Below are 12,491 nucleotides of genomic sequence, written 5' to 3'. Positions count from 1 at the left end.
CCAAACGGGGCCGCTCTCTGGAGGGTATGGGAGGACGCCCCCTGCCAGCTGCCAGCCTCTGGGGGGAGAGGGGTGGGAAATGAAGTTCTGGTTTTGCACATTTACTCGTCTACACTGGCGTCTCACCGTGACCTAGGAACTGGAGATGGAGGCTAGGGCTGGGAGTTGGGGAGCCAGAGACTGTAGGGCGGGGGTTCCCACCAGGATCGGTTGGTGGGGTCACCAGGCAGCAGATCCTTACCAGGCAGAGCCCTTAGACAGCAGCATCATGGGCGATGGATGGATGTAGACCATGGGGTTCAGGAGCCTGATAGGGAGGCAATGGGATGGCCACAGGGTCCAGCCAGAAATGAAGGGACAAAAAAATCCTGGGGCTGCAGACCAGAGGCCTCTTGTGGTGGCCAAAGATGAGGGAGACACAGGGTACTTGGTGTGCAGAGGTGTCATCCTAAAGGCCAAGACTGTACAGGGCTGGACATGGCAGCTTGGATGTGGCAGGGAATGGAGAGGGACCAAGGAAGCTGGCGACCTGGACAGTGACATGGGTCGTTCTTACCCGTCACAGTTACCCAAGATGAAGGCAGGTCCTTGAGTTGAGAAAGGGGCTGGGTGTCTGCCTGTAATCCCAGTGCTTTGGGGGGCTAAGGTGGGAGGATTGCTGGAGGCCAGGAGTTCAAGGCTGCAGTAAGCCATGATCATGCCACTGCGCCCCAGCCTGAGTCACAGAGTGAGACTCTGTCTCTTAAAAAAAAAAATGGCGGGGAGGTGGGGCAGGGAAGACTGGGTACAGTGGCTCACGCCTGTAATCCCAACACTTTCAGAGGCCGAAGCTGGCAGATGGCTGGAGCCCAGGAGTTCAAAACTAGCCTGGGCAACATAGTGAGACTCCGTCTCTACAAAAAATGAGCCAGTCATGAAGCGACATGGTGCCCACCTGCGGTCCCACCTACTTGGGAAGCTGAGGCAGGAGGATGGTTCAAGCCTGGGAGGCAGAGGTTGCAGTGAGCCAAGATTGCACCATTGCACTCCAGTCTGGGAAAAAGGTGGGGAGAGAAAAGGTGAGCCAAGCCCCAGAGCAAGGGCTGGGAAGAGAGAACAGCAAACAGGAGCCTCAAAAACTGGGGCAGCAGGGAGGGGATGAGAGGGGGCTGGAATTGTTCAAAGGTACCCATTGAGCAATGGTTTCAAGGGATATTGAGGGGTCTGGAGAAGGGACAACTCCCAGGAAATGTGAGGAAGCTGTGGCCAGCAGGGGACACCTGCAAAGCAGGAGATGAAAGGAGAGGCTGTGTCTGTAACAGATGGTCCCTGCTTTCCAGGGTATAGAGGACAGCACATGGGGAGTGGGTGAGAAGATATGAGACTTCAGTGGGTGGGAGGACAAGATGGGGTGACCAAGAGTGTGAGGGTGGGAATCTGGACAGGACCCTGGGCTCACCACATGGGACTCTGGACAGAACCAGGGCAGCAGAGCCTCCACTCACAGACCAGACACCAGCTTCTGCTTGGAAAGACCCATCTCTATTAAGAACCCCGTGGTGTAGTGGCTCATGCCTTAATCCCAGAACTTTGGGAGGCAGAGGCAGGTGGATCACCTGACGTCAGGAGTTCGAGACCAGCCTGGCTAACATGGCAAAATCCTCCGTCTCTACTAAAAATACAAAAATTAGCCAGGCATGGTTGTGGGCACCTGTAATCCCAGCTACGCAGGAGGCTGAGGCAGGAGAATCGCTTGAACTCGGGAGGTGGAGGTTGCAGTGAGCCGAGATCGCACTTTTATACTCCAGCCTGTTCGGCAAGAGCAAAAATCCATCTCAAAAAAAAAAAAAAAAAAAACCTCCTGCACCATGACTAGTCCCTAGGGAGTGAGTCATGGGCTCTTACTGCACCCCAAGGAGCCCCACATGTGAAAATGCTCCCTGAAGCGCTGAGTGCTTGTAAAGGCCTACTGCTGGGCATGTAGGCCCTATTAGAGGAAACATTTTATCACGTCGAGGCACAAGTAGGTTGTTTCGTGGTAATTGCTTTCCTAAACCATAAAGAAAATGCATCACAAACCCAGCACAATTAACTAAAGTGGTCACATTCCTCCTCTTTGATTTAAAACTATTTAGAAATATTAGCAACTGACTTTGCTTCCAGGTTGTTGGTGCTTTTTTTTTTCTCAACTGCGGCTTTTTCTTTTGAATCCCATAACATATCCTGAGTACACCAGGAGGGAGGAATGAAAAGATGTTTGTTTCCAGCTCTGCAGCCAACTGCTACTCAAACAATACCCTCAATATGTAACCTGGGAGTTTAATATTCTCAAATATTTATAATTATGCAGAAATAGCCCTAAGAAATGTTCAGCTTCCTCACAGCTGGATAATTATCTGCATTCAGTGTTCACAACCTCGGAGCTGCTTCTCAGAGTTTGGGGTGCCTCTCTGCTACTTGGGCATGCAGAGTACATGGGTTCTGTGCACAGATTCCTAAGGGGGCATAGAGGTGGCATGGGGAGATCCTGGCGTGCTCTCTCTCTCTGTGTTGTCCCTCTCTCAACAGAGTCCTGCTCTGTGATACATTGCTCACTGTAGCCTTGAACTCCTGGGCTTAAGCGATCCTCCCACCTCAGCCTCCGGAGTAGCTGGGACCACAGACGCATGCCACCACACCTGGCTATTTTCTTCTAAAATGTCCATAGGTTTTTGGGGAACCAATGGTGTTGGTTACAGGATAAGTTCTTTAGTGGTGATTTCTGAGATTTTGATGCACCCATCCCCCAAGCAGTGTACACTGTACCCAATGTGTAGTCTTTTATCCCTCGCCCCCCTCCTACTCATTTTCTTCTAATTTAATTTTTTTTTTTTTTCTAGAGACCGGATCTCACTTTGTTGCTTTGACTAGTATTGAATTCCTGGCCTCAAGTGATCCTCCCACCTCTGTCTCCTTAAGTGCTAGGATTACAGAGTGAAGAAAGGCTCAATCATTCCCAGCAAATCCTGTAGTGGACCCGTGGATAAAGTTCCACATTGAGTACCTGCAGAAGTGTCTCATGGAGTCCCAGGTGCTCCCCACAAAAGGATGCTGTGGTTAAAGCAGCATTGCCTCTGTCTACCTTTGGAGAGACACCATGCATGCCTTCTATTCATACATTTTCTCCTTGCCTGTCATCTCTCCCGCTGTTCCCTCTGTTCCACGCATATTTCCAGAAGAGTATCAAGAAAACTATTTTTCCTGCATAATTACCCACCTCCTCTCCGCCCACCTCCACACATCTTTTCTGCTTTGACGTGGCAGCTGCTCTGATTTCTTTAAGTGGACTGCATTCTGCATTTACCAGGCAGGTGGAATTCTATGAAGGGAGCCTCCAGCTGCACTGGGAGCGAAGGCCCTGGACATGATTGTCCCTCTCTGCTCCGGACCTGCTGCTCCTCTGCCTGCATTGAGATCCCCCTTCCCACAGCCCCTGGGCACAAGGATATTGGTTCCTGAATGGGGGTCACCAATCAACTGCCTGGTCCTCCTTCTCCCAAGCCCAGGTTGCCTCAGTCCTGACCCTGTGACCTGAAAGGAAATTCCTCTTTAGTGAGATCAGCTAGCATCTTCTCAGTTGCAGCTTTCAGAACACTCGACCCAAAATAACACAAGTTAAAGGAAATGGGGTATCCCATAGAACCAAAGAGTCTTGAAGCCCCAGCTGAGGTTCAGGCAGGGCACTGTTGATGCTGCTCTAAAATTCTTTTCACCTGCCTGCCTTGGGCTATGGGTTTTATCCCCAGGCCTGCCGTGCCCAACACAGCAAAGGGGTCAAAGGTGCTCCAAACCCTGGTTCACCCTCTGACTGCCCAGTAGAGCCAGGAGTTCCTTTTCCAGGTGGTTTCTACAAATGATCAAGAAAGCATCTTCCCTTGCTGGGTCTGATGACTCACACCTATAATCCCAGCACTTTGAGAGGCTGAGGCTGGTGCATCGCTTAAGGTCAGGAGTTTGAGACCAGCCTGGCTAACATGGCAAAAACCCTTCTCTACTAAACATACACAAATTAGCTGGGCGTGGTGGCGGGCTCCTATAATCCCAGATACTCGGGAGGCTGAGGCAGGAGAATTGCTTGAACCTGGGAGGCGGAGATTGCAGTGAGCCGAGATCGTGCCACTGCACTGCAGCCTGGGCAACAGAGTGAGATTCTGTCTCTAAATAAATAAATAAGAAAGCATCTTCCCAGGGGCCCATCAAAAGTCCTGTGAGTCTGATTGGTCCCAATTAGGTCTGGCGCCCGTCCCTTAGTCAACCACAGTGGCCAGGTGGCTGGAACATGCTGATGAGTGTCAGTCTATCAAGGCCTGTCTCTGCAGCTGGGAGAGGGGGAGAAGTCCCTGAGCTGCATGGGGGAAGGACAGACACCCAAATCAAATGTGGAAGACTGGACCAATGGAAGTGGGAATGGACAGCAGAAGATCCCGGAAGTGAATATTCACGTCCCTGGGTAACTTGCAATTGAGTCCCTTCACCTTCTCTCTCTGAGAAGCAAAGACCAGCTTCTCTCTCTGTGCACCTCAATAGGCAGCGTTCCAAGCAGGGTCCTTGCCTGTCTCGTGGACTTGCTGTGTTCCCAGCACCAAGGACACTGACTGGCCAATGAGTGCTCCACCAGGATGAGCAAAGGGGAGGGAGAAACAGGCATGCTTGCCCGCAGGTGGCTTTGGGGCTCTGGATAGATCGAGACAGCCTTGGGATCCATGGAGCTGGCTGGATGAGGGGTCCAGGGCCCAGAGTGGCACGTGTCTTCTTCCACAGGCTTCACTGTAAGGTGGCCAGAAAGAAAGCCGTTACCAACAGAATTGTGGATGCCTGTCACTTAAGTATTTCACTGCACAGGGCTGTAGGAATCATTCAGTAAGATTCTAGAAACATTCATGGGACATCTATTCATGCCAGGCCCGGGCACAGGCACTGTACAAGTGGACAAGGCACAGCTAGTCCCTGCCCTGCAGGGTCACACCTGGCAAAGTCAGGTCCCCACAAAACCAGGGCTAAAACAATGGGAACCCTGTCGTCAGAGGTGGGAAGAGCCGCCCCACTGCCCCACTGGCACCTCTGCCAGCCTTTCTCTCAGCAGCCAGAATGAGCCCCCAGGTGCCCTCACATAGCAGTGAGGTGTGCCAGACACTTTTCTTTTATACACATATGATTTATGACAAATCAATCCTAACTTGCATAAGGAGACACTAAGGCTTAGAGGGACTTTTCCCCAAATTTAAGACTCAGAAATGCCCAGATATTCTCTCCTTGATTGCTACTAAGTCTTTTTTTTTTTTTTTTTTTTTTTTTTTTAATGGAGTCTCGCTCTGTTGCCCAGGTTGGAGTGCAATGGAACAGACTCGGCTCACTGCAACCTCCACGTCCCAGACTCAAGCAATTCCCTGCCTCAGCCTTCTGAGTAGCTGGGATTACAGGCACCCACCAGCACACCTGGCTAATTTTTGTATTTTTATTAGAGACAGGCTTTTACCATGTTGGCCAAGCTGGTCTTGAACTCCTGACCTCAGGTGATCCACCCACCTCGGCCTCCCAAAGTACTGGGATTGCAAGCGTGACCCACTGTGCCCGGCCAGTTGCCGCTAAGTCTTATATCAGTCATAGTGTTCCCTTTCTTTGGTATGTCTATGATAATATGTAAATTATGAGCTTCACATTACAACAGGGCTTAGAGGGAAGAGCCTCTCCTGAATTTTCCTTTTGAGGAACTTGGTGCCTTGGAGACAACGTTCTTCTCCCTTGAGGACTCTTCTTAGTAAGTGGAGTAAATTTTTTCTTCACTAAAAAAAAATCTATTTCTCCAAATTTTTGAAAACAGGTTGAATGTTCTGCTTTAACCTCTGTGCCCAATTCCAGAGGCAGCAGTCCCCACTAGGGCCAGGCTGTGTTTAGCACCCCATGCAGGCGAACCCCCCAGCAGTGTCTGGGACATTCCGGGGGCCTTACCTGAGTGTCAGACACATCTGCCATTTCTCCAGCCACCACGCTGCCTCCGCTGCCTGCAACTCTGAGGTGGCATGCTCAGCCTCTCCAGCCACCACCCCAAGGCCCCCTTCTGGCTTCCAGAAGGGATTCTCTCTGTCTGGGGCGGACAGATCAGTCCTGACAGGGCTTATTGGCAGATGTCAGGACTTTTCAAAGTCAAAGCCCCAGAAATGGCTTGCCTTTAGCTACTGTTGTGATCGCCCCGAGTTGCTGCCGCCAACCCCTCCCAGCCAAAAGCAGCCCGCTCTATTATCTACTCCCCTGCTCCTTCTGCCTCCGCATGGGCAGCTGGGTCCCCACACTAGAACCACCCAGGCAACTCCTCATAGGGTAGCCCAATCGTCTTGCTTTGCCTGGGTCGGAGGGGTTTCCTGGGATGCAAGATTTTCAGTGCTAAAACTTTCAATGGGGTAATTGATCACACATCTCAGAATCCAGGGGTCTCAAACATCTGCAGAGAGAAAAGAAGTCTCTCCCTCTACCAGTATCCTCCTTCTGTCCCCAAGAGCAATCACTTCTAAGACAGTTATCTAAGGAGATTATTTGTTTCTGGGGCAACTGCCCCTCAATCATCAAATAATCTGAGAGGAGTCCATGTCCCAGCATCTGGGGAACCCCGCTCTGGGCATCACCCCTCATTAGCGCTAATGTGAAACATCCCCTGTTAATAGAGCCTACTGTTGGCAACTGAAGAGGCTGGTGAAGTGCCTGGGAAAGACAGGGCGAGGCAGAGCTATTACTGAGCATCTCTATCTCCAATACTGTTCTAGAGACTGCAGGCGAGGGGAGGCTGCTAACCTATGACTCGTGTCCTCAGGACTTACAAACCCCAGTTTTTGGGAGAGAGTCCCAGTTATTTCCTACTGGGATACCCGGCTTGACTGGAACTCTGAATGTTGGGGTAGGTCTTACAAAGGGAGTTAAAACCTAAATTCCAGGCCGGGCATGGTGGTTCACGCCTGTAATCCTAGCACTGTGGGAGGCTGAGGTGGATGAATCATGAGGTCAGAAGTTCAAGACCAGCCTGCCCAAGAAGGTGAAACCTCATCTCTACCAAAAATACAAAAATTAGCCGGATATGGTGGCGGGCGCCTATAATTCCAGCTACTTGGGAGGCTGAGGCAGAAAGTTGCTTAAACCCAGGAGGCAGAGGTTGCAGTGACCCAAAATTGCACCACTGCACTCCAGCCTGGGTGGCAGAGCAAGACTCTGCCTCAAAACAAAACAAAACAAAACCTAAATTCCACCCGCCCCATTGAGAAGAAGCAACCTTTGTCTCCCTTCTAGGGAAAGGCTTTCCTGTCAACAACCAGCTGTAAGTATGGAGCGTGGGGTGGAGACGCCAGGACAGCCTGGAGAGGCCTGAACTAGGACAGAGGTGATGGAGTTGGCAAAGCGGGGGTGAATGGTGCAAAATTAAGGAAGTGAAACTGGCAGGCCATGCTATAAACTAGTTTCAGGGCCCATTGATGCCCCAGTGAGTCACTGAGGCCTGTGGGAGGAGCTGAGCACCTACTGCGCACCAGACTCCATGCTGGGTCTCCCCACTTGTTCTCCCGAATAATCCTCAAATGACCCTTGAGGTAGGAATTATCATCCCCACACAGTCAGCGAGGAGGGGCCTCAGAGAAGCCCAGTTACTGGTTGGAAGCCCCAGTCCTCTGGGCAGTGATGCTGCCAGGACTGGAATCCAGCTCTGCTCGGAGCAGGGGCACAGTCCTAAGTCTGTAGACAAACACAGATGCCAGGAGCTGTGTGGAGGACACTGTGTGTGGCTCTGTGGGTGTCCAGGTACCCACTCACCAGGGACATTCAGAGAAATAGCCAAAGTGCCAGAGGGTCGCTGGGGGTCCCAACCAACACAGCAGGGCACCAGACACGGTGCACAACGACAAGGACCCTGAGGGCAAGGTCATGGGGAAGGCTAAGAACTTGGCCAGAGCTCCTTCCTGAGCAGATGAAAGGGGGCAGAGATGTCAGTAGAAGGTGAGGGGGGCTTGAATCCTACAAGTGCCCACCACCTAACCAGGGAGAGCCACAGCAGCTGGCAGCCTGCACTGTCTTACTGCCAGTTTCGGACTCCCTTCCCTGTCCTTTGCGGTGGGGTTGCAGGTGACTGACTGTCCTTCATCTACTCACTGAAGCACAGAGAGGGGCCAGCTAAGGCTGGGCTACAAGGGGCTGGGAGGTGCCAGGCATGGTTCTGGGGTTCATACCTATAATCCCAGGACTTTGAGAGGCTGATGCATGTGGATCGCTTGAGCCCAGGAGTTTGAGGCCAGCCTGGGCAACATGGCAAACGTGGAGTTAAGTATTTCACATGTAACTCACTTACCCCTCTCAATGATCCTTGGCACAAGTGACCATTATTATCCCCATTTTACAGATGAACAGATAGAGAAACAGAGGTTAAGCATCCTGCCCAAGGTTATACCATACCTGGACACTGACCAGACTGGGGCTTGAACCCAGGTGTCCAGTATAACCACAGTGCACCTGCACCCACCCATTCCTCCCACCTACCCTCCTCAGCCTTTCCCTCTCTGCACCCCCACCCCACCTTGCCTATCTCCAAAGATGCTTCCATCCCCATGGCCTGAGGACCTGAGTATTGACCAGGGCTGAGTGACTTTGACCTAGCTATGGATTCTGGGCATGACCTTGGCTACCTGCCTACTCCTAGTGTCTGCTCCACCCTGCCCACCGGGCTTGAGGGGAGTCAAGCCAGATCTCTAGGGTGAAGAATGGGCACCCTGCAGGCAGGCTGGCCTACAGGGGGTCAGATGAGAGCCAAGAGCTAGGCCCATGAGTCCCACCCACCACAGCCTTGCCATGTGCACAGACCACAGACCACAAAGACACGGAGCTCTTTGTTCCTCCCAGTTTAAAATGTCAGGCCACCCTCCTAAAATGTGCAAGAAGATCTAGGCATGCATCTTGGTGACCCACGGTGACCACATTGACCCACGTCAGCTGTCCCTCCCTACGTCTCCCGCTACTGGCTTCAGGGCGGCCTCCATGGGAGGCTGCAGGGTACCCCATTTCAGACACCATTGCTTTTCTCCTCTTGGTCTTGTCATTCTGGGCTCTCCTGCCTCCCAGACCAGTGGTCACTGCTGAACAGAAATGGAGGGAGGGGCAGCTGTTCCCTGGGCCCCAAGAGGCATGAGGATGGGGCTTGGGTGCAAAGGGCAGGCCAGACTTGGCCTCAGACTCTCCCACTCCTGCTGCTCAGCTATCCTTTGTCATCACCGTGGGACTCTGCATCTCAGCCCACCAGGAAGCTGAGCCAGCCCATTCTTCTCATTTCATTTTATTCTTTATTCATTTTGATATGAGTCTTGCTCTATCATCCAGGCTGGAGTGCAGCAGTGTGACCATAGCTCACTGCAGCCTCCAACTCCTGGGTTCAAGTGATCCTCCCACCTCAGCCTCCTGAGTAGCGGGGACTATAGGCATGCACCACTACCCCTGCCTAATTTTTCGTTATTGTTTTGTTTTTCGTTTTGGTAGAGATGGAGTTTTGCTGTGTTGCTCAGCCTGGCCACAAACTCCTGGTCTCAAGTGATCCATACACCTTGGTCTCCCAAAGTCCTGGGATTACAGGCATGAGTCACCCCATCCAGCCCCATTATTCTCACTTTAAAGGCAAGGTGGCTGAGGTCTGGAGAGGTATGAACTGCTCAAGGGCACCCAGAGAGCCAATGGCAGAGCCAGGATTCAAGCTTCAGTCTATTCCTATAGCAATGAGTGTACTGCCCCATGATACCCTTATAATATGCCCAGGAAAAGCTGTTTCTGGTTCTGATGCCCTGAGACACCCCAGACATGCCATCAAGGCAGAGTATACACAACGCCCACTCTTCTCCTCAGTAGTTTTTCCTAACCACAGCACCCATGATTTCCCCTTTCATTTGTTTTCCCACCGATCAACATGATGAGAACATAGAGAAAACATAATAAGAGACCTCCCAAATGACAGATGGACCATAATGGCAGAGGAGTTGAACTATAGATAGAAGAGGGCTGGCCTTCTCCAAGCTGCCCCTGGGATCTTCTGCTTAGGCAGGACCTGCACCCTCTCATTAAGCAGCCTCACAGCCCTCCCTTGGGCCCTGGGAGGCAGTTGGGCGGGGCATGGGCATGGGTGAGGCTGTTAGCAGGGCTGGGCGGGGGCACTTGCCAGGCACATCCCATAAAGTTTTGGGGAGAGAGTTTCAGCATCCTTCCATTGTGGGCCACATTTCCTCTGTAGGGGCAAGGGGCTGGGAGCAGGACTGGGGGCAGGTTGTGGACAGGGGTCACCTGGGCTTGTGTAAGATTCCTGGCTACGCTCTTAGGACAGATTCTTAGGTATGGATGGTGGGTGTTCTGGGAGATCCAGAGGCAGGCGGTTCAGCACTGTCGTCAGCTGACCTTCCTTGGCTACTTACTGCACGCCAGCCCAATGCTAAGCATTTTCCATAAATGGTCCCATTTAATCCTCTCAATAACAATGTGCAGTAGTATTAGGATTGTCCTTATTGTACAGATGGCACACAGAGAGGTTAGGCAACTTGCCCAGGGTCACGCAGCAGGTAAGAGGCAGAGACAGATTGAACCTAGGAACCTGTCTCTTGTGCCTGTTGGTGTAACCACGACACTACACCACTTCCCCCAGAGGGCTGGGGGAGAGACCTATGGAGGGATGGCTCCGGCAGGGAGCCAGCAGGCTATGGGCTCAGCCCCATCTGGTTTGGCAGGCCCTGGATAAGGGAAGAGAGAAATAATGGCTGGCTATGTTTGAGGAAGACAGGAAGCCAGTAGGGGGAGAGGGAAGGAGGGACAGCTGACGTGGAGGATGATGTTCATGATCCTTGGAGCCTCCTGGCACAAGTGACGAGTTACATCCATTAAGATGCAGCATACCTAGGGGAAATGGGGACAGCTGGGACTAGTCCCCAGAAACAGGATCCGACATGGGGGAGGCTGCACTGTGTCTCAGCAGCAGTGCACACAACTGGTACCCATCAAAGGGGGTTGATTAGAAAAGCCAACATACCAGAAACTGGCCGGGGGTCACAGGTCCCCAGGGTCAGCAGGGGTTGGGGACTATGGGTCCCCAGTGTTGAGAACACCCCAAGCTACGCATCCCTTGGGCTGCACATCCTCAAGTTCATGGGCCTCCAGGGTTCCTAAATTAAAGGATCCCCAAGGTTATTGGCCCCAGAGTAGGGGGCGCCTGGGGCCACAGATGCTGGCTCCTGGCCCATGTCTCCTTCTAGTTTCTACTCCCCTGGCCAGAGAACCACCCTGGGGGTTACAAATGGGTTTGTGGTCAGTATCCAAGGACAGCGAGGCTTTGTTAGAGTGAGGAGGGTTCCACATGGAATCTAGACACTCTTGCCATCAACCGGGGACCCTGTGTTGGTGTGAGAGGCTCTTGGCTTACAGAATTATGTGGTCTTGTCAGAGGCATTTGAACCAGAGCAACTCCATCTTGAGTAGGGGCTGGGTAAAATTAGGCTGGGGCCTACTGGGCTAAATTCCCAGATGGTTAGGCATTCTAAGTCATAGGGTGAGATAGGGGGTCAGCATAAGATACAGGTCATAAGGACCTTGCTGATAAAACAGATTGCAGTAAAGAAGTTGGCCAAAACCAAGATGGCAATGAGAGTGGCCTCTGGTTGTCCTCACTGCTACATTCCCAACAGTGCCATAACAGTTTACAAATGCCACGGCAACATCAGGAAGTTACCCTATATGGTCTAAAAAGGGAAGGCATGAATAATCCACCCCTTGTTTAGCATATCATCAAAAAATAACCATAAAAATGGGCAACCAGCAGCCCTCAGGGCTACTCTGTCTGTGAAGTAGCCATTAATTTATTACTCCACTTTATTTATTTATTTTTTTGGGGTGGAGGGCAGGGGTGTGATCTTGGCTCACTGCAACCTCTGCCTCCTACAAGTAATTCTCGTGCCTCAGCCTCCTGAGGAGCTGGGATTACCCCCATGCTTGGCTAATTATTGTATTTTTAGTAGACATGAGGTTTTGCCATATTGGTCAGGGTGTTCTCGAACTCCTGACCTCAGGTGTTCCACCAGCCTTGGCTTCTCAAAGTGCTAAGATTACAGGCGTGAGCCACCACACCAGACCATTATTTGCTTTCTTAAACACTTGCTTTCACTTTACTCTATAGACTTGCCTTGAATTCTTTCTTGTGTGAGATCCAAGAACCATCTCTTGGGGTCTGGATTGGGATTCCTTCCTGGTAACAGTCTGAGGTTCCATCTCTGCTTGTGGTGTCAGAACAAAGGAGAGGGTCTGTGCCCTGTGGCCTGGGGAGAACAGGACCCTTCTGTAGGAGGTGTTGGAGGGGGATGGTTCTTGACCAAGTGGAAAGTAGGCAGCAGGCAGGAAAGACCAGAGCTGAGGCAAGATGGAATGGCTCCCGCACCAGGCTGCCCTGGGCTACAGGGCAGTGCTAATCCTCCCAGAAGGGC

Source organism: Sapajus apella, unplaced genomic scaffold (genome assembly GCF_009761245.1).
Source record: "Sapajus apella isolate SASKATOON/1434 unplaced genomic scaffold, GSC_monkey_1.0 scaffold15, whole genome shotgun sequence".
Lineage (NCBI taxonomy): Eukaryota > Metazoa > Chordata > Mammalia > Primates > Cebidae > Sapajus > Sapajus apella.
This window is presented reverse-complemented; position numbering follows the sequence as displayed.